This window comes from Lutjanus erythropterus, chromosome 21 (assembly GCF_056507025.1).
Source record: "Lutjanus erythropterus isolate fLutEry1 chromosome 21, fLutEry1.hap2, whole genome shotgun sequence".
NCBI classification, from domain to species: Eukaryota; Metazoa; Chordata; class Actinopteri; order Lutjaniformes; family Lutjanidae; genus Lutjanus; species Lutjanus erythropterus.
Genome location: NC_139337.1, coordinates 18,650,407 through 18,656,406, shown reverse-complemented (window position 1 = coordinate 18,656,406; position 6,000 = coordinate 18,650,407). Strand labels below are relative to the sequence as shown.

Sequence of the window (6,000 nt, the reverse complement as noted above, 5' to 3'; positions counted from 1 at the left end):
TCTGTTAAAAAATGTCTCTATTTAGAGTCACATTAGAGAAAATACATTTGTTTCCATTTTCCTGTGAATGCATCAAGGTGAAAACACCCAGCTTTAGTACATGTTAATAAGACAACAGTGTGCCTGCTGCATTTACAAATGGCACATTTGACAATATTGTTTACATATTAAATCATTTCATGAGGAGCATTATTGCACAGTGAACCGTGCACCATCTGAGAGACAGTAAGGGTTATGCTTTGTGATAAATTTCACACTAAACTCAATATTTTCAGCAGCTCTCTGCCAGCTGCTGCTGTTTCATTTCGACCTGTTGGGGGATAAGTGATATTTACCTCTTTCCCTTCTTCATATGGGTACGTGTCCATGCCCACTGGAACAATTGCAGCCCTGTTGAGAATAGACACGCGCAGAGATCATAATAGCAGTTATTTCCTCTCTGGGTTTTTTTTTTCCAGGGCCCGGCTCTCTCTCCGTCACTTCACTGTTGACATCACAGAGCTATGTGGGGATAAAGAGGCAGAGAAAAACAATAACAGACCCATTGACCCCCATTTCACAAACCTTGGGGGTATGGGAGAAATCCACTTACAAGCCTGGAACAGACCTGCTGATTGGGCCTCAACAGGCTTTCTATTAGGGAACAGTGGAAGTGCAGCGGAAGGTCCTGACTGCTGCCATTTCTGAGTGAGGACGCTTCTGCGAATGATAGCGCAGATTTACATCTAACCTCCTGTGTGCACCTCGGGTGAGACATCCACGCCGAACTATATCTGGAATCTGAGAGACAATTGGATAAGCGTGCGTTGCAGTTATTGAACTATATATTAATCCACAGTGTGGCTTGTAAAATCAGTGATCTGATTGTATCACCCCTGCTGCATCTATTCTAAAAAAATGACTGTGGCTGAGCAATGTGAGGCAGCCGCACTGGAATACAAGCTATTAGAGCAAAATGATTTCCAGGAGCACGAGCACCTGTGTCCAGAATAAATTAATTCATTTGTTTAATTCAATTACTGCTTTATGTTTGCACACGGAGAGTATTCACTACATTTAAAGACACATCATTCTGCAACGAATCGAGATTTCATGCTCATCTTTTTTGTGATCAATTGTTTATTGTTTATATAAGGTTGTGGTTCTCAACCGGTGGGTTGGGACCCCCAAGGGGGTCATGAGGAGAATTTCTGAGTGTTGTGGAGAATAAACCCTGCGTTCCAATGCACATACTTTTTCTTTTTTACTCTTACTATGAACTGCAGCTGCCCTTACAAAGTACATACTGTTGCATGCAGTATACATAATTTTGGGACATACTTCTTCTTCATAAGACTGTGTCTTGAACTTTGGTAGTGTGGTTACTGGGCCCACAGAAAGTAAAATATAGTGTCAAAATAATGGACAAAAACCCAGAAATATGTCAAGAAATGTAACAGCCAACTCACTAATGGTGAAAACTGTAAACCAGCACAAGAATGACAGTTAACAAAATAAACCATTATATTCTGGACAGTCAAACACAAAAAGTAACTTTTGTATTTTATAACATAAAATAGAAAACTTAAACTACTCAGTCAATATGATAGGAAATGAGGGACATATTTTAGACTGGTTTTCACATTATATCACGGATATAATTTGCCAACAGAGCCCCAGACTCTCACCAAACTTAAGAAATATCACCGCTTTCTGCAATATGGATTTTTTATGGGGGTTGTGAACACCAACCTGATTATTCGTAGGGGTCGTGCCTTAAAAAGTTTAAGAAGGACCGATAAGATAAGAGAGACAACATTACAGTCACAACAGTAACACAAAACAAACCAAGGTGAAATATAACACTTTCTTTGCCACCCATGTCCCTTGTTTTCTTCCCTCCAAACCACTGCATCCCCACATGATGAACCAAGGCAGTGTAGCTGCAGCTATCGGTTGATTATTCAATCAGTTGATCGAGAGAAGATTGATTACCTATCATTTTTATCACTGATCAATCAGTCCAGACAGTTTTATCAAAAATGTCAAACATCTGCTGGCTACAGCCAATTTGAAGACATTAGGAGTGTGCCACATCGTATTGTTCATGACATATCCTCATAATTTTTTTCATGATAAAAACAAAATTGTATCTTGATAACAGCGATATCATTTGCTAGCAGGTCCACAGTAGAGAAGTTAAGTCTAAAAAGGAGAGCGACTTCAGTGGAGTGGTTTGGTTACTAAAGATCAGATGTACAGTACACCGCGGTAATATGGAAGAAATTAAAAAAGACTAACCGCTAAAGGAGGCGAGACAACAAATTAATTTCACCACCTCAAACAGAAGCACCTGACTGAATATGAAGACAGCCAGAAATCCAGAGAAGAGAGCTTAACAGCTACTGTTTGCTCTCAACCAAAAATATTTTTTAGTATTTTGTTATATCTTCAAGAAGACCATTATTGCAGAATACCCTGAATCATTGTGATATTATTTTAGGGGCACAGCCCGCCACTAGAAGACATCAACTTAGGCTCTGGGAAATTGTGATAAACATTTTTCTAAATTTCTCACATTTTAGAAACTAAACGTTTGGTCGATCAGTTGTGAAAATACATGAAAATAATTGTTAGTTGCAGCCCTACGAGGCAATGTAAATAGATATGTACACAAAAACACCAAAATAGATATAAAACTACAAGTAGAAGTTGTCCATCCCATCCCACTGCTACTCAGAAATCCTGTGACCATTATAAACAAACCAGTGAAATCCAGATACAAAGGAACTAAATGGTTGTGCCAATTTCCTTCATCAGCCATGATGATATCCACAGAAATAATGTATAAATAAAGTATATATAAGTCACCAAAGAGTGCAAGCAAGCTCATCTCAATGCATATGAAAGTTTTCCTTCCTTTACATCAACCCTTCGACCATCTCCTTCACTACAAAGAAAATCTCAGCAGGTTAATGATTCTGTAAACTTCCCCTCTCTTACAGCTTTAATTGCCCGACACAAGAGAAACATGGCTTTGGGAGTCAGACGTGATAATCTCCTGGCATAAGCATTCGAATGGAGGCTTCACCTTGCTTTCTGTGGATGCTGCTGGTTGACATTTAACATCACAGAGAGAGGGGAGGTGGAGAGCCAGGTGCCCTACATGCACGTTTGACCCCCTGCTAATGTCAGAGGGGGAAGGTCCCACACCCTCATCCTCGCTTCACTCACACAAAACACTACAAGGGCGCACAGTAGTACAAAGTATCTGTCTCAGTAATTACAGACAGGATTCAGTTATATGCTGTATGTTTATGAAGCGGGAGATGCCCTTTATCCAAGAAATCATAACCCTCAATAACATACATCCTTTTTTTTAAAGGTTTCTACAGTAAAACATGTAGTTGATATTGCATGATAGCAGGAAAAATAAGGGTTCAGGTGATCATGAATATCATTCTGAAAGGAAACTTCTTCTGATGTTGTTTAAATTTATCTAAACAAACTCAAATTACAAACCGCCTACGCAAAATCTCATCTCACAAGGCTAGATTTCTTTCCAAACATCCCTTCTCTAATATATTCCTCTGTGAAATTACATTTATTGTTGAATTAACTGTGTACGTTTAACCGCAATTAAAGCAAAGCCGTGAAAGAAAGATTTTTATATTGAGTCTGTAAAGGAAGATGCACACTTTGGAGGACACTACAAACACAGCCAGCAGGCCTGTAACCCAGTGCAGATGACCTGGTTCTGCTTGCACGCAACCATGAAATAACAACTGCTGTTTGGTGTTTGATGTTAGCTCGGGGAGCGTACCGTCCCTGCTCAGGCTAAGCAGGCACACGTTACCGTCAGGATTTGTTTGAAAAAAAAAAAAAAAAAAAAGAAAGAGAGGAAAAAATTGGAATGAGGTCATGTCCTGAAACAAAGCGGGATCTACTGGGTTATTCTCTGAATTCTGGAGTCTATTCAGTGCAGGTCAGGACTGGTGGCCCATATAACATTGTAAAACATGTAATCATTTTTTATATTACACAAGAAGTGATTTTTGCTTTTGACTGACTAAAAAAGATGCTTGATCATGAAGAGATGTCAGAAAATGTTAGGTAAAAACATAACAAACTACTTTCATATACAACAATGTGTCACTGATATTGTAGTAGCTGCATGGTTCCCATGACAACCACACATAGGCTTTGTTATATAGGAAAATTGTGTTTACTCTTTGGAGTGAAACACAAGCAAAACTGACTTTGTTTTTTATTTTTTACAAACTGATGTATGCTTGAAATTGATTTTTGAGTCGAAAATCAATTTTCACCAGTAAGAAAAACGCCAATACAAATTTGATGACTGCATTGTATTTTTGAATGAATTTAATTATTTTAAAGAATGAACACCAATACAGTTAATACATGCAAAAGTTTCTTATAGTAATAACGTAAATTGCATTTTTTGGACATAACATACAGTTGCAGAAAATAGCCATTAATTAAGCAACATGTTCCCCAAATATTCCAGGTATTAAATGTTCCAAATATTTCTCCTAAAACTTTGGAAATATACAGTATATCCCATCTTTGTTATGCAGAACTGCAGGTATGTTTACCTTTCTGTCTGTGCTGCTCAATATATGTATGTTTTGGGTTTAGTCAGGAAAACAAGGCAAAAATGTCATTTTTCAACTTCCTATCATGAAAATTCAGGATTGTAGTGACACCAAACTGACTATAAGTTTGGGGAAATTCAAAAACAACTAAAAATACACTAGACTTTGTTAAAATAATTCTACTATTAATTTTAAGTTGCTGCCTCACAGCTATCAGCATTATTTTTGCACAAACTACAGCAAAAATCAAACTTCAGCACAAAACAACGTCATCTTCTTCCTAAAAATCAAATGATGATTGATCAAAAATTGTAGAAAAAAACTAAAAAGAATCTAAAATTATAGGACGACTCCATACAGCTGTGTTACAATTACAATTTTCACCCATTACTGGTGTGTACAAAAGAAACAGAGAATAAATAGATCAACATAACAAACCAGCCTTGATGTACATTTTATGGGGGATATTATAGCACAAAGAGCAACTTGGTTTAGGCTGTGTGAGGCTGGGGGGGAGGCCTGATGCATGATGCAAAAAACGAGGGGGGCTGATGGAAAAGGCTGCGCTTATTAAAGCATCTCGTTGCTAAAACTGATGCAACTACAACGTTTAACTGCTGCAGAGCATACAGAGCTACAGAGCCTGCAGCAGCAGCACAACCTGGACACATTTCTCCTACAGAAAGACAAGATACATTTTCGTTTCGATTCGTTACACTGCTGCTCGGAAAGACGATGCTTATTAGGCAGCTTTAATGCGCACAAATGAAATTAAATAAAGGTTATTTTGCCCGGCGATAAATGTTATTTGATTTTGAGGAAAATTAAGTTGTTTCTTTTTTTAATATATTATTTTATTTTTTTTAAGTAAAGTTTCATGTTGAGGGAGGAGGCCTGTTTTAGGATTTTCGTGCCCACAAATAACTGCATGAATTCGGTTGAAAATGCGCAGAAACAAGCGGCATTTCGATGTAGTTTTGCACTAGTTCACATGGAGTCCATTCACATATATGCAGGGTGTTTCGATGCTGCAGCCTCCCTCCGTGTTTGGATGTAAACTAATGCCATTCACTATGATAATGCGCCGACACTGACTACATTATTTTATGCAATTTCGTCAGATCGCTTCCGAGCGGTGCAGGTGGTTATACCCCCGTTTTTTGTCCTTTGAGTCCTCAGGTGTGGAAACAAACATGTCAGTGTGCGACAGAAATCCCATCCCGGAGATGTTGAACGCATATCCAACAGAAGAGAGAAGCAGATAGACGCGGTAGAGTTTAATAACGAGTCCAAATTCAGTCTTACTTGTCCGTGCGTAATTCCATCCCGTCCTCAGAGCCCCAACTAACTTTTACAAACTTCCACCTCTGTCCAAATGATGGAATTTGCATCTGCAGCCACTAGT

The 6,000-nt window shown here is 38.4% G+C and overlaps 1 pseudogene; it reads right to left on the bottom strand.

Annotated features, from left to right (window-relative positions):
• Positions 1–348: 348 nt before the first annotated feature.
• Positions 349–6,000, bottom strand: part of LOC146307524 (uncharacterized) — a 53,976-nt pseudogene continuing 48,324 nt past the window's right edge.